The sequence below is a fragment of the Suncus etruscus genome, chromosome 16 (genome assembly GCF_024139225.1).
Source record: "Suncus etruscus isolate mSunEtr1 chromosome 16, mSunEtr1.pri.cur, whole genome shotgun sequence".
NCBI classification, from domain to species: Eukaryota; Metazoa; Chordata; class Mammalia; order Eulipotyphla; family Soricidae; genus Suncus; species Suncus etruscus.
This window is the reverse complement of record NC_064863.1, coordinates 55,386,898-55,403,698: the sequence shown is the minus strand read 5'-3', so window position 1 is coordinate 55,403,698 and position 16,801 is coordinate 55,386,898. Positions and strand designations below refer to the sequence as shown.

Below are 16,801 nucleotides of genomic sequence, written 5' to 3'. Positions count from 1 at the left end.
CGTGAAACTCTTGCGAGTGGGGCAAAAAGAGCCTCCAGAAACCTCGCTCGCCCAGACGCCATTTTCAGGGAGGGACTTCAGAGCATAAAAACCGGCTATCCTTTGCAAAAGCTGGCTCCCTGTGTGTGACACCAGGCGGGGAAAATCCGCGAAAGTACACCGGCCCAGTGGGGCTCAGCTGTGAAAGACTGTGAGTGTGACCTGTCTATGTCTGTCTACTGTCCTCTTGCGTGAAACTCTTGCGAGTGGGGCAAAAAGAGCCTCCAGAAACCTCGCTCGCCCAGACGCCATTTTCAGGGAGGGACTTCAGAGCATAAAAACCGGCTATCCTTTGCAAAAGCTGGCTCCCTGTGTGTGACACCAGGCGGGGAAAATCCGCGAAAGTACACCGGCCCAGTGGGGCTCAGCTGTGAAAGACTGTGAGTGTGACCTGTCTATGTCTGTCTACTGTCCTCTTGCGTGAAACTCTTGCGAGTGGGGCAAAAAGAGCCTCCAGAAACCTCGCTCGCCCAGACGCCATTTTCAGGGAGGGACTTCAGAGCATAAAAACCGGCTATCCTTTGCAAAAGCTGGCTCCCTGTGTGTGACACCAGGCGGGGAAAATCCGCGAAAGTACACCGGCCCAGTGGGGCTCAGCTGTGAAAGACTGTGAGTGTGACCTGTCTATGTCTGTCTACTGTCCTCTTGCGTGAAACTCTTGCGAGTGGGGCAAAAAGAGCCTCCAGAAACCTCGCTCGCCCAGACGCCATTTTCAGGGAGGGACTTCAGAGCATAAAAACCGGCTATCCTTTGCAAAAGCTGGCTCCCTGTGTGTGACACCAGGCGGGGAAAATCCGCGAAAGTACACCGGCCCAGTGGGGCTCAGCTGTGAAAGACTGTGAGTGTGACCTGTCTATGTCTGTCTACTGTCCTCTTGCGTGAAACTCTTGCGAGTGGGGCAAAAAGAGCCTCCAGAAACCTCGCTCGCCCAGACGCCATTTTCAGGGAGGGACTTCAGAGCATAAAAACCGGCTATCCTTTGCAAAAGCTGGCTCCCTGTGTGTGACACCAGGCGGGGAAAATCCGCGAAAGTACACCGGCCCAGTGGGGCTCAGCTGTGAAAGACTGTGAGTGTGACCTGTCTATGTCTGTCTACTGTCCTCTTGCGTGAAACTCTTGCGAGTGGGGCAAAAAGAGCCTCCAGAAACCTCGCTCGCCCAGACGCCATTTTCAGGGAGGGACTTCAGAGCATAAAAACCGGCTATCCTTTGCAAAAGCTGGCTCCCTGTGTGTGACACCAGGCGGGGAAAATCCGCGAAAGTACACCGGCCCAGTGGGGCTCAGCTGTGAAAGACTGTGAGTGTGACCTGTCTATGTCTGTCTACTGTCCTCTTGCGTGAAACTCTTGCGAGTGGGGCAAAAAGAGGCTCAGAGGAGCACGGCCGCTCCGCTTCGCTACGCGGCCGTGCACTCTTTCTAAGGAAAGAACTCCATTGCAACAAGAAGGAAAAATCACACTAAGAACGGCGCTATATCACAGAAGCAAACATTTCTCTCTGGACTGTCTTCTCTGTTACATGCTCGGGCCTAAGATTTGACCCAGTGTGAGGCTTCATCCACGGAGGACTCCCCTCCCTTAGAGGCAAGTTAGCCCATCCAGAAAGGGAGGAGCCAGAGGAGTGTGCTGCCTACATCATATAGACAATGAATACCACTACAACACGTAGAAAAACCCACAATACAAATGTGACAATGGGGAAACAGCGCAGGCCAGCATCAGACATAGAGAATGAAGATGACAATTCTGAGGACCAGATAATGACTGAACAACTAATCAACCTCTCAGATAAGGACTTTAGACTAGCAATATGGAAGGTGCTCAACAGACTCCAAGAAACCATGGATCGAGTTGAACAGAACACTAATAAGAACCAAGAAAATATGAAGGCAGAAATGACAAAACTCCAAACTGAAATAACATGTCAACTAACAGGCCTGAAAAACTCAGTAAACGAAGTGAATGACAAAATGGATAAGCTCTGGGACAGGGTATCAGAAGCTGAGAATAGACTTGGTGCTGTGGAAGATGAGATACATAACAATTCCATACAGCAGGAGAGATTGGACAAAAAACTTAAAGCAAATGAGCAGACAATGGAAAAATTAGTCAAAGAATGGGAACAGACGAAAATAGAAGTCTATGATAAGATCAACAGAAACAACTTAAGAATCATTGGAGTCCCAGAGACCCAGGAAGAAAATTTCCAGGAAGAATCAATGGTCAAGAACATCATTAAAGAGAAACTTCCAGAGCTAAAGAATATATGTGATCAAATCCTGCATGCCCGAAGAGTACCAACCAAAAGAGACCCCAGAAAAACCACCCCAAGACACATCCTAGTCACAATGACAAATCCCACAGATAGAGACAGAATTCTGAAAACAGCAAGATCAAAAGGGGAAATCATGTTCAAGCAAGCTTCCCTGAGATTTACAGCAGACCTGTCACCAGAAACGCTCAATGCCAGAAAGCAGTGGTGGGATATTGTGACAAGACTGAATGAAATGAATGCTTCACCCAGAATACTATACCCAGCAAAACTCACTTTCCGGTTTGATGGAAGAATACATGGTTTCACAGACAAAAAACAGCTCAGAAACTTCACAGACACAAAACCAGTCTTAAGAGAAAAACTGAAAGACCTAATCTAAGACAAGACTACCCAAAAGACACACCAAATTTTGAAATAAAGATGGCGTTAAATCCCAGGACAATTCTTTCTCTCAACGTCAATGGACTAAATGCACCAGTTAAGAGACACAGAGTGGCTAAATGGATCAAAAAACTCAATCCAACCTTCTGCTGCCTACAAGAAACGCACCTGAATAGTCAGAACAAACATAGACTCAAAATAAAAGGCTGGAGAAAAGTTATCCAAGCAAACAACACCCATAAAAAAGCTGGAGTGGCCATACTAATATCAGATAATGCAAACTTTATACTCAGGAAGGTTGTAAGGGACAAAGACGGACATTTTATATTAATCAAGGGGTACGTAGAGCAGGAAGAATTCACTCTCCTAAACATATATGCACCGAATGAGGGGCCAGCAAAATATTTAATACAACTGCTGACAAATCTGAAAAATAATATCAACAACAACACAATAATTGTGGGGGACCTAAACACGGCTTTGTCAACACTGGACAGGTCAACCAGACTGAAACCCAACAAGAATATACTAGACCTGAGGAGAGAAATGGAAGAAAGAGGCCTAGTGGATATATATAGGACACTCCATCCCCAGAAACCTGGATACACATTCTTCTCCAATGTACATGGGACATTCTCCAGGATAGACTACATGCTGGCACATAAAACATACCTCCATAAGATCAAGAGGATAGAAATTTTGCAGACTACCTTCGCTGACCACAAGGCTCTGAAATTATTTGTGAACTCCAAAGGGACTCAGAAGAAACACTTTAACACCTGGAAGTTAAACAGCCTCATGCTCAATAACCAGTGGGTCCGAGATGAAATCAAGGAGGAAATCAAAAGGTTCCTGGAAACAAATGACAATAAAGACACAAACTCTCAGAACTTATGGGACACAGCAAAAGCAGTACTGAGAGGAAAATTTATAGCTTTGCAAGCACACATCAGGAAGGAAGAAGGAGCTTACCTGAGTAGCTTAATGACACAGCTAATAGAACTAGAAAATGCTCAACAAAAGGACCCAAGAACAGGAAGACAGAAGGAAATAACAAAGCTGAGAGCAGAAATCAACGAAGTGGAAACTCAAAAAACAATCCGAAAGATCAACGAAAGCAGAAGTTGGTTCTTTGAAAAAATAAACAAGATTGATAGACCACTGGCAAACCTAACAAAGAAAGAGAGAGAGAGAAACTTGATAACTCGTATCAGGAATGAAAAAGGAGAGATCACTACTGATATGACAGAGATTCAAAGGGTAATCAGAAACTACTTTGAAAAACTCTACGCCACTAAAAATGAGAACCTGGAAGAAATGGATAAATTCTTGGACTCTTATAATCTTCCACGGTTGAAGGAAGAGGATGTAGCATATCTAAACACCCCCATCACCATTGATGAAATTAAAACAGTAATCAAATGTCTGCCGAAAAACAAAAGCCCAGGTCCAGATGGATTCACTAATGAATTCTATCAAACTTTCCAAGAGGAACTACTGCCAATCTTGGCAAGACTCTTTCATGAAATTGAACAAACAGAAACACTTCCAAATAGCTTTTATGAAGCCAACATCACCTTGATACCTAAACCAGACAGAGACGCTACCAAAAAAGAAAATTACAGACCAATATCACTGATGAATGCAGATGCAAAGATCCTCAACAAAATCCTGGCAAATAGGATTCAATGCCTCATTAAGAAGATCATCCACTACGATCAAGTAGGTTTCATCCCAGGAATGCAAGGCTGGTTTAACATCCGTAAATCTATCAACATAATACACAACATCAATAACAAGAAAAATAAAAACCACATGATCATATCAATAGATGCAGAGAAAGCATTTGATAAGGTCCAACACCCATTCTTGATCAAAACTCTCAGCAAGATGGGAATGGAGGGAACCTTTCTCAATATAGTGAAGGCCATCTACCACAAGCCAGTGGCAAATATTATCCTCAATGGAGAAAAACTGAAAGCCTTCCCTCTAAATTCTGGCACAAGACAAGGCTGTCCTCTCTCACCACTCCTATTCAACATAGCACTGGAAGTACTTGCTATAGCGATTAGGCAAGAAAAGGATATCAAGGGAATCCAGATAGGAAAGGAAGAAGTCAAGCTCTCACTGTTTGCAGATGACATGATACTCTACTTAGAAAACCCTAAAGACTCTATCAAAAAGCTTCTAGAAACAATAGACTCATATAGCAAGGTGGCAGGCTACAAAATTAACACACAAAAATCAATGGCCTTTCTATACACCAACAGTAATAAAGAAGAAATGGACATTAAGAAAACAACCCCATTCACAATAGTACCACACAAACTCAAATATCTTGGAATCAACTTGACTAAATATGTGAAGGACCTATACAAAGAAAACTATAAAACTCTGCTCCAAGAAATAAGAGAGGACACACGGAAATGGAAACACATACCCTGCTCATGGATTGGCAGGATTAACATCATCAAAATGTCAATACTCCCCAAGGCATTATACAGATTTAATGCCATCCCTCTAAAGATACCCATGACATTCTTCAAAGAAGTGGATCAGACACTTTTGAAATTCATTTGGAACAATAAACACCCTCGAATAGCTAAAGCAATCATTGGGAAAAAGAATATGGGAGGAATTACTTTTCCCAACTTTAAACTGTACTACAAAGCAACAGTTATCAAAACAGCATGGTATTGGAATAAGGATAGGTCCTCAGATCAGTGGAATAGGCTTGAATACTCAGAAAATGTTCCCCAGAGATACAACCATCTAATTTTTGATAAAGGAGCAGGAAATCCTAAATGGAGCAGGGAAAGCCTCTTCAACAAGTGGTGTTGGCACAATTGGATAGCCACTTGCAAAAAATTAAACTTAGACCCCCAGCTAACATCATGTACAAAGGTAAAATCCAAATGGATTAAAGACCTCGATATCAGCCCCAAAACCATAAGATATATAGAACAGCACATAGGCAAAACACTCCAGGACATTACAGGCATCTTCAAGGAGGAAACTGCACTCTCCAAGCAAGTGAAAGCAGAGATTAACAGATGGGAATATATTAAGCTGAGAAGCTTCTGCACCTCAAAGGAAATAGTGCCCAGGATACAAGAGCCACCCACTGAGTGGGAGAAACTATTCACCCAATACCCATCAGATAAGGGGCTAATCTCCAAAATATACAAGGCACTGACAGAACTTTACAAGAAAAAAACATCTAACCCCATCAAAAAATGGGGAGAAGAAATGAACAGACACTTTGACAAAGAAGAAATACGCATGGCCAAAAGACACATGAAAAAATGTTCCACATCACTAATCATCAGGGAGATGCAAATCAAAACAACGATGAGATACCACCTCACACCCCAGAGAATGGCACACATCACAAAGAATGAGAATAAACAGTGTTGGCGGGGATGTGGAGAGAAAGGAACTCTTATCCACTGCTGGTGGGAATGCTGTCTAGTTCAACCTTTATGGAAAGCGATATGGAGATTCCTCCAAAAACTGGAAATCGAGCTCCCATACGATCCAGCTATACCACTCCTAGGAATATACCCTAGGAACACAAAAATACAATACAAAAACCCCTTCCTTACACCTATATTCATTGCAGCTCTATTTACCATAGCAAGACTCTGGAAACAACCAAGATGCCCTTCAACAGATGAATGGCTAAAGAAACTGTGGTACATATACACAATGGAATATTATGCAGCTGTCAGGAGAGATAAAGTCATGAAATTTTCCTATACATGGATGTACATGGAATCTATTATGCTGAGTGAAATAAGTCAGAGAGAGAGAGAAAAACGCAGAATGGTCTCACTCATCTATGGGTTTTAAGAAAAATGAAAGACACCCTTGTAATAATAATTTTCAGACACAAAAGAGAAAAGAGCTGGAAGTTCCAGCTCACCTCAGGAAGCTCACCACAAAGAGTGATGAGTTTAGTTAGAGAAATAACTACATTTTGAACTGTCCTAATATTGAGAATGTATGAGGGAAATGTAGAGCCTGTTTAGGGTACAGGCGGGGGTTGGGTGGGGAGGAGGGTGATTTGGGACTTGGGTGATGGGAATGTTGCACTGGTGATGGGTGGTGTTCCTTTTATGACTGAAACCCAAACACAATCATGTATGTAATCAAGGTGTTTAAATAAAAAAAAAATTAAAAAAAAAAAAAAAATTGCTGCAGTAGATATTGATTAAGGAATAATGCAAAATCAATTTGCCTATAATAAGACTGATGGAGGGCAAGTATAAAACATATGTCACCATCCAGTTATATTTTCTCAATATGCCTTTATGTACTTTTAAAATTATTTCATTTAATAAAAACAGCATGTATATAAAAGTCCTAATTTTACTTTTAAAAATTAGTTTTTATCAGGAAAATGATATATTTGCACTCATTTGTGTTCTGTTAGAATCTGATATGCAATACATCTTTATATTTAAGTTTTAGTGTGTTTGTCCACATTTTCATTACTTTTCAGGCATTGGAAATAGTTTTCTTTGTCTAAAAATCAATCAAATCATTTTTTCAAAAAAATCGTAAATTTCATTCTTCCAGGTAATTCATTAGAAAAACCTTAGTTCAATAGCATTACTTTCAATTCAATAATTATGTCAATTTAACTTACAGCAAATAAAACTAAAAGAGACCAGGGAAAAATTATTATGGAGAATATAACTGATCTATCTTCCCAAATGTCTTTTATATTTAATGATATTTACTAGGCTACTTATATAATTATAATGACTATTCTATATAGACACATTTAAAGAACAAAATTTGTTAATATGGGAGCTTTTTAAGTATGTGTCAATATTGCTAAATCAACGTCTTTTATTTTAATATTTTCCAAGAAAAAATTTCCAGAGGTTTGCATCTAAAATAATTATTACTTTTAGTATAAAAATAACCCAGTTATTTTATGTTTACATTAGGATATAAACTTAGACATATTATTTACATTTTCCTGTTTCCAGATTATATACATTTTAAAAATATATATAGTAAAAAGAAAGATTTTTAGAGACTGAGGACGTAAATTTGGGTACTTTTATTCTTTAAACATTATTTCAAATTATTGCCCTGAATTTTTACACTATACTTCTTCTGGAGTTATTCAATGTTACTTTTCAGACTATTGTACTCAGACAGTTCTTCCTTCATATTTCAATGTACCATGGTATTACTATATCCTACTGATCAATACCTGTGATTGGATTATGACCACAGGCACAAACTAGTACTCATATATATTCAGTGGTTACATATTTTGAGACCTTTCTGTGACTGGTTTCAATTAATTGTTGACTAACCCCAAATTCCATTTATTTCCTTCATATGAATATATGAGGAATTCCAATTTTAGTTTCAAAACAAGATAAGTAGTATACCATGATTCTACTTAAAATCAATCAAAGGCTGCAGAGTTTAAAACTATTAGCTTTCTTAGTTCAGAGATTTGAAGTTACAGGACAAACTGCCACTTTGAATTTAGACAGACGAGGGCATATATAGAAAAAATATATGCAATAATTGTTTAGTAAAAGCAGCAAAATATTTTGGTGTATGTCATAATATCATGGGAACATTTTAACAGTAATATAGCATAAATTGAGTTGAATGGAGGACAATATGAAAGCAACAAAGTACAAAGGAGAAGGACTAGAGTCAATGGGGAACCTCATCTTACTTCTGCCCTGTATCTAGAGTTCCTTTACTATACAGGACCTTATCAGAAGTTCTGAGAAATACATCCTCTTGGCTACAAAATGTAGGTTTCTCTATAGATAAGGGTTCAGGAAAAATAAAAAAAGAGAGAGACAATAAAGAGAAATGTAGAGGAATATTAAATGCACATTCCTACTTGGAAACTAGACATAATGAACTGATGAGCAAGACAACAGACTAGAAGTATAGACTCAAAGACTAGAAGTTAACAGAACTATCCAGGCTATATAAAGTAGACTAAAGTAGCACTACTAAAAATGCATGTAACTAAAATAATAGAAATGATATTCTGAAACTAGAGGAAGTAAGGGAAATTTTGAGGAAAAAATAAACAATCAGGAACCAAAGGGCTAAAAATGAATTACTGAAAAACAATAAGAAAACAACAATAACAACAACAGCAAACATCAGGGATGTAGAAGCAGAATGGAAGAAACCAAAAGTTAAAGCAATGAACTTAAAGGTAAAGTAGTGCAAACTATTCAATTTTACCAGCAAAATAGAAGACAAAACTAAAATCAAAGAAAATAATGTGAGCACTATATATGAAAGGAGCACAGCACACATTTACATCACAGGTATGTAGGAGAATTTAAAGAGAAGACAAAAAATTATTTGAAGAAATAAGAGCTGAAAGCTCACTCAAACTAAAAAAGGAAGTATATGCCATATAAATTAACAGATTACAGTCTTAAAAGAAAGATAGCATTTATAATAATGTACATATAATCATTGATATTTCACATTATCACATTATTACATATTAAGGTAATATTTGTGTATTTTCCACATAAATTATTAATCAATAACAAAAACAATTAGGACAACATGACCCATATTTGTAGAATATTGGACATACACAATAAATTGTATATATTCTATTTTTAGTCTCTATGTTCTATATTATTTATCTGGGATAATAATAGAGTGGGAACTTAGAAGTTATCTGCTTTACAATGGTGGACCTTTTATAATATTCCCCTTAAAATGCTATTTTTATGACTATTTATCTAAATGCAATATCATCAAATTTAAGAATTTGTTTTCATTTGTTTGGGGTCCAGAACTTACACATGACTTGTCACAGATGCTTACACAATGGCTTACACATGGCTCTATGTTCAGGGATAAACGACCTATGTGTTTGAGTTTTATTCATCCTTAAGCAATGTGATGTTATTCATTATGATATGTGAAATTATGTAGTTCAAGACTAAGTTGTTAGACTATCTTGTGGGAGCAATATTGATATCAAATGTGATAGAGGCATTGGGGTAGCCAATGTGTTGATCAGGATGTAGTCTACAAAAATGTTCAATTTGTGAAAATTTATAGAGTTGCTTATTTAATGATGTGTGAACTGTTCTGTATGTATTATATGCTTCAGTGAAAATCAACTTGAAAAAATCAATACATAGAAGTACCATTTAATATACATATGTTGTTATAATCACATAAAACACAAAGCTTAAAGAAACCAGTTAAAAAAGATTATTAGAGCCTAAAAAATGATCTCAGGTCCAAGATTGCAGTACATGGAAAATTGCACTAAATCATAGATACAGGAAACCTCAAAAATATTAAGTGCATTTGAAACCCAATTTATGAAAATCATATACAGAATGCAATAAAACAAAGGAAAATAATAATTTTGAGAAAAGCAGAAAAGGATTTTAAATATACTTTAAAAATCCTATTATATTATAGAAATGACAAAAAATAGAATGAAGTTTTTTAAGTGTTGAAGAAAAATAGAAATAAAGATCAACACACTAAAATTCATATCCATTGTAATTTTCAATTAAAATATAGGATTAATAAAATGTGACAAATTATAATTAGGAAACTATATACAAAATTGTCATAAAATCAGCATAAAATATAAATTATGTAGATTATGAATTTGAATATATATAAATTAAATTTATTAAACAATTATTTCATTGTTAATTTCTATAAATCATAGCTATAATAAATGTAACATTAATATTTTGATAAACTTTATAGAACAGCAAAAATGGCAACAGTATCATGAACAAATAGAAAGTAAAGGAACTACTTTTTTTTTTTTTTTTTTTTGGTTTTTCGGACCACACCCATTTGATGCTCAGGGGTTACTCCTGGCTACGTGCTCAGAAATTGCCCCTGGCTTGGGGGGACCATATGGGACACCAGGGGATCTAACCATGGTCCTTTCCTTGGCTAGCACTTGCAAGGCAGACACCTTACCTTTAGCGCCACCTCGCCAGCCCCATGGAAATACTTTATTATAAAATAATTGCTTTAAATGTTGTAGAAGTCATTTGAAAGATTTAAAGTTTTTAAAATTTATACTGTAAACTACAGAGAAATAACATAAGCTACTTGTTTAATATAAATGATATCCTTAAGAGATAATCATATAAAACTTTTGATTAAAATCAGATAACCTAAAAACTAAAGAAAATAGAGCAAAATGCTGAAAAGTGATGGTGATATAGATAGTAATTGTATTAATAACCACTTAAGAAGTAAAGTGCCTTAATATAACCGTTAAATATCTTTATTTTTATATTGACATTAAAAAAACCCACTTTATAATAAACATACATTAATTACAAGCTCAAGATTTTAAGAAAATTAAGAATGACCAAGAATTAAAACTTCAAGTCTGGGGATTATTACAATAATGTCCTTAATTTTTCTTAAAACCCATAGATGAGTGAGACTATTCTGTGTCTATTTCTTCCAAGAGACAATAGATCAGGGCCGGAAGGACCAGCTCACAACATAAAACTCACCACAAAGAGTAGTGGTGCAGTTAGGGAAATATCTATACTAACAACTATCATGACAATCTTAATGCGTGAAAGTAGAATGCCTGTCTCAAATACAGGGAAGGAGGAGGGGGGCATTATTGGTGGGGATGTTGCACTGGTAAAGGGGGTGTTCTGTTTATGATTGAAACTCAGCTACAATCATGCTTGTAATCATGGTGCTTAAATAAAGTTTTTATATATTTAAAAAGAAAACTTTAACTATATAAAACTATATCTTTTTTAGTCTATTTGATTATTCAGCACAAATAGTTACCAGGGAAAAACCATCACTTTCCATAATATTTTATAAAAAAAAACGTGTTGATTAAGTTCGATTTATTGTATGAAAAACAGAGTGTAAAATACATGAAACAAATCTTACAGAATTGAGAAAGAAAATAGACAAATTCACTAGTATAGTTTTCCACACTTAGTAAGTGATAAACTATGAGTTTAGGGATGATCTAATCCCTATCATCAGGTAACTTGATTTAACTCACATTTAAAGAATACTTCAACAAACAACAGAATTTACTTTCTTCTAAATTTTACAAGTTATTCACCAAGAACAAAGTCCTTACCTTAAAAGACACATTAACAAATACAAAGCAGAAAGCAAACAAAATGCATGGCAATAAAAAAGAATGTAGCAATCAATTAAAAAATATTTAGCATTTTCAATTTGTGGTTTAGACAACACTACCCAAACTTCATAGATCGAAGAGAAATTCAATTCAGTTGAAACATGTCTAAATTATACATTTGAGATTGAAAAACAGAAAAAAAATGGGTAAATAAAAAGAAAAAATTCAACTCAAGATATGTAATGTATATGTATATATATATAAAATATAAATTTTATATACTACATTTATATAAAATTCACACATAATTTATGAATATTAATATAATGTAACTTAAATATGGTAATTATATGCCATATGTTTATACTGTATATTTGTAGATATTTATGTTCAGATATTTAATTTATAACATAATATGTATATGTAATTCAAATACATTTTTGAAAATACAGAAACTTATGACATATGTATTTTCATATTCCACCATTGGAAACCACATCAAATGCTAGCTAAGCATATCCTGTAGGCACACATGTTTTTTCTGAAGCCATATGTAGGTAATGCAAACATATGTATTGCAGGACCATGCATGTCATACATGAGCATATGTCACCCATGTCTCTCATCTTCAGATGTGAACTTTCCTATTTCATACTTTAACTCTGGGTTATGGGAAAGGCTTGAGTATGTTACTTCTTTACTCTCTCCCTCTCATTCTTCCTCTGGATTTCCAAATAAAACCTGTTCTTAATTAAAAAAAAAACTGCCTAATTAAGCTTGCTAAGAAAACTAAAGGATATAAGTCTGATAGATAGCACAGCCTTAGGAGTGATTTATTTTCTTCTTTAGTTTTAAATTTAGTTTTCTTAGTTTGGGGGCCATATCTGCGGTGCACAGTGGTTACTCCTGCCTTTGCATTAAGAAATCACACTTCATCTCTCCTGACTGCTGCATAATATTCCATTGTGTATATGTACCATGGTTTCTTTAGTCATTCGTCTGTTAAAGGGCATGTTGGTTGTTTCCAGAGCCTGGCTATTGTGAATAGTGCTGCAATAAATATAGGTGTGAGGAAGGGGTTTTTGTATTGTATTGTTGTGTTCTCAGGGTATATCCCTAGGAGTGGAATAGCTGGGTCAAATGGGAGCTCAATTTCCAGATTTTGGAGGAATCTCCATATCGCTTTCCATAGAGGTTGGACTAGATGGCATTCTCACCAGCAGTGGGTAAGAGTTCCTTTCTCTCCACATCCCCGCCAGCAATGATTGTTCTCATTCTTTGTGATGTGTGCCAATCTCTGTGGTGTGAGGTGGTATCTCATCGTTGTTTTGATTTGCATCTCCCTGATGATTAGTGACGAGGAGCATTTTTTCATGTGCCTTATGGCCATTTGTATTTCTTTTTTTATCAAAGTGTCTGTTTATTTCTTCTCCCCATTTTTTTTATGGGATTAGATTTTTTTTCTTGTAAAGTTCTGTCAGTGCCCTATGTATTTTGGATATTAGCCCCTTATCTGAAGGGTGTTGGGTGAATAGTTTCTCCCACTCGGTGGGTGACTCTTGTATCCTGGGCACTATTTCTTTTGAGGTGCAGAAGCTTCTCAGTTTAATGTATTCCCATCTGTTGGATGTACATGGAATCTATCATGCTGAGTGAAATAAGTCAGAGGGAGAGAGAGAGATACATAGAATAGTCTCACTCATCTATGGGTTTCAAGAAAAATAAAAGTCATTTTTGTAACAATCCTCAGAGACAATGAGAAGAGGGCTGGAACACCAGCTCACTTCATGAAGCTCACCACAAAAAGTGGTGAGTACAGCTATAGAAATAACTGCACAGAGAACTACCATAATCATGTGAATGAATGAGGGAACGGGAAAGTCTGTCTGGAATACAGGTGGGGGTGGGGTGGGATGGAGGGAGATTTGGGACATTGGTGGTGGAAATGTTGCACTGGTGGAGGGGGGGGGTTCTTTACATGACTGAAACCTAATCACAATCATTTATGTAATCAAGATGTTTAAATTAAAAAAAATGAAGAAAAAAAAAAGAAAAGATAAGGCCTCCCAATGCTTACCACAGGCTGTGTTCTTTACACTGACTGTATAGAAAGAGGAGGTACAGTAAATGCTTCCCATATACACCTCAAACCAGGTCATTTGCCTGGTCTGTATTGTGAATGGTGGGACAAAAAAAATCACACCTGGTAGGCTCAGGGACTACATGAGATGCCAGGAATCAACCGGAATCTACCACATGCAAGGCTAATGCCCTACTACTGTACTATCTCTCCAGCCCAGTAGGAATGATTTCTGAGTGATGAGCCAGGAGTAAGTAACCCTTGAGTGCCACTAGGTGTGGCCCAGAAACCAAAAACAAACAAAAAACAAAACAAACAAACAAAACCCAAAGGGATAGAAACAAGAAACAAATTACCAGTATTAAAAATAAAACAGGTGCTACTTCTGATGCATCTTATAAGCAGTAAAAGTACACTAGGGACACTACAATCCACTTTAATCCACAAATTAGATAACTTTCAAGAAATTTACAAATGATTTAAAGATACTAAGCTCAAAAAGAAATAATAAATTCATGTTTCTTTCTCTTGTTTGTATACATGTAAATCCAATTCAATATGTTTAATGCATACTGCTGTTTCTAACAGGCCATATTCAGTATGAAAATAGTTTATTTACATTTTCCTTCTTACAGATCCACCCCCCCAGATGTTTCTAAACAAACAAATAAGAATTTCCAGTGTGATAATTCTTAACTTCTGAAATTTATATTTTATGTATCAATTTCTATTATGCTTTATACACTTCTATAAGATTATGAGACTATAGTTTATGTTTATTTCCTTTTTTTTTTGTTTTTGTTTTTGGGCCGGTTATGCTCAGAGGTTAATCCTGGTTATGCACTCAGAAATTGCTCCTGGCTTGTGGGACCATATGGGACACCAGGAATCGAACTGTGGTCTGTCTTAAGCTAGGGTGGGCAAGGCAGACAGACGCCTTATCGCTTGTGCCACCGCTCCGGCCACTTATTTTCCTCTTTTATAGTATGACTTCTTGTTAGGATTAAAATGTAACAGTGGCCTCCAAATACACCATATTTGCATCAACTATGTATGCTCACAGTTTTTCTACCAACACTTCTAACTTACCCACATGCATTCTCTGAGAGTAGAATTATTATATAATTATAATATCCCTATGCTTATGCTATGCAGTTTGAAAAATTAGTTACAGCCAACTGAAGAATAAACACAAGATATCGTTGATGCCATTCTGAATCAGCTTTAGTGGCACAAAATATGATTTTTTTATCCAGATAGAATATCTATGATTTTCTAGATTTCCTTCTTGTGTGCTTTTATGTTAAAATAAAATTATTAATGAAAATAGACACTTTTCAGTTATTAAATAATTTAAGTCCTGACCAACACATAGTTAAACTGAGACAACAGTGAGTTTTTTTTATTGTGACCAATGTGAATTACAAGTCTTTCACAGTCACTTTTAAAGTACAAAGTGACAGTGAATTAGGGCCCTTCCCACCACCAGTGTTGTCCTCCCTCCACCTTGTTCCCAACATGCATCCTATACCTTTCCCCTTTGCACCCTGGATTGCTAGTGTAGCTGTTCTCTCTTGTGTAGATTGGATATCTTGATTCTGTTGTTGATGACTTTGGGTTTGGTGTTTGGTCTGATCATTTTTTTATTTCCACTCAATGTTCATAAAACCATTTGCTTTCGGTACCATTCACTTTTTTTCCTCCTCATTTATGAGGCAAAATAAGATGATTTAAACCCTGTGGTTCTGTTGGGAAAAAAAAGGGGGGGGGTGAGAATGCTGGGAGAGGTATGTCTAGGGGCTATCAATATCAATTGAAAAGGAGAAAAGGGTAAAAGTAAAAGAAGAAATTAAAAAAAGAAAAGGAAACAACCAGGCGCCTACAATAAACACGACAGCAAAAATAAACACCAGCTAAAGAGTCTACAAGAAGGGGATCAGAGAGATAGTATAGAGGTAGGGCATTTGCCTTGCATGCAGAAGGCCAATGGTTCTAATCCCGGCATTCCATATGGGACACTGAGCCTGCCAGGAGCGATTTCTGAGCATAGAACCAAGAGTAACTCGTGAGCAATGCTGGGTGTGACCCAAAAACCAATAAATAAATAAATAAATACATATATACATAAATAAATAAATACATACATAAAACAACTACCAGGAGAGAAAGTAAAATAAAATGGGGGTGGACGAGGACAAAAGGTTGGTGTGGCAAGATTAGTGGGTTTTTTGTTTGTTTGTTTGTTTGGATTATTTTGCATTAGCACAGTATGTATAAGGTTTCTCCACTCTTGATGCATATTGTCATGGGAAAGACTACAGGCTCTGGACGTGCTCATTGACAAACCCCAAGGTCTTTTGCTGATGCCAGAAAATGTTCTGTTGAGTTGTGGTTGACAAAATTAGTCCTCTGTGATTAGAGATCTTGGTATTTGCACAGGTCTTAGGACAAAGAGTTAAACTGAGACAGTAGTGATTTTTGCTACTAAAGTTAGAGATAAAAATAGTGCCTTGGGTCCGGAGAGATAGCACAGCGGCGTTTGCCTTGCAATCAGCCGATCTAGGACCAAAGGTGGTTGGTTCGAATCCCGGCGTCCCACATGGTCCCCCGTGCCTGCCAGGAGCTATTTCTGAGCAGACAGCCAGGAGTCATCCCTGAGCACTGCCGGGCGTGGCCCAAAAACCAAAAAAAAAAAAAAAATAGTGCCTTTATGAGCACCCAAACCAATGCCGCTCTTCGGTGCTGCGGCTTAAAGGGAGGTATACAGCAAGTGTATTTCTGTCTCCTTTGTGGGGCTGGGCTGTGCCCTTCAGAATGAACTTAGAGGTTCTACACGGCATAGTGTGGTGGGAGGAGCAGATTGAGAGGGTGGGTCTGGCCTTCACACACAAACTC

The 16,801-nt window shown here is 37.1% G+C and overlaps 2 non-coding genes across 2 annotated transcripts; both read left to right on the top strand.

Moving 5' to 3' along the window:
* Positions 1 to 13,886: 13,886 nt before the first annotated feature.
* LOC126033309 (small nucleolar RNA SNORA51) lies at positions 13,887 to 14,019 on the top strand. The gene has a single exon (XR_007504416.1). It is a non-coding gene; the product is annotated as a small nucleolar RNA SNORA51 (small nucleolar RNA).
* A 2,598-nt stretch (positions 14,020 to 16,617) lies between these two features.
* LOC126033254 (small nucleolar RNA SNORA68) lies at positions 16,618 to 16,743 on the top strand. Its single transcript, XR_007504367.1, has one exon. It is a non-coding gene; the product is annotated as a small nucleolar RNA SNORA68 (small nucleolar RNA).
* The last annotated feature ends 58 nt before the right edge of the window (positions 16,744 to 16,801 follow it).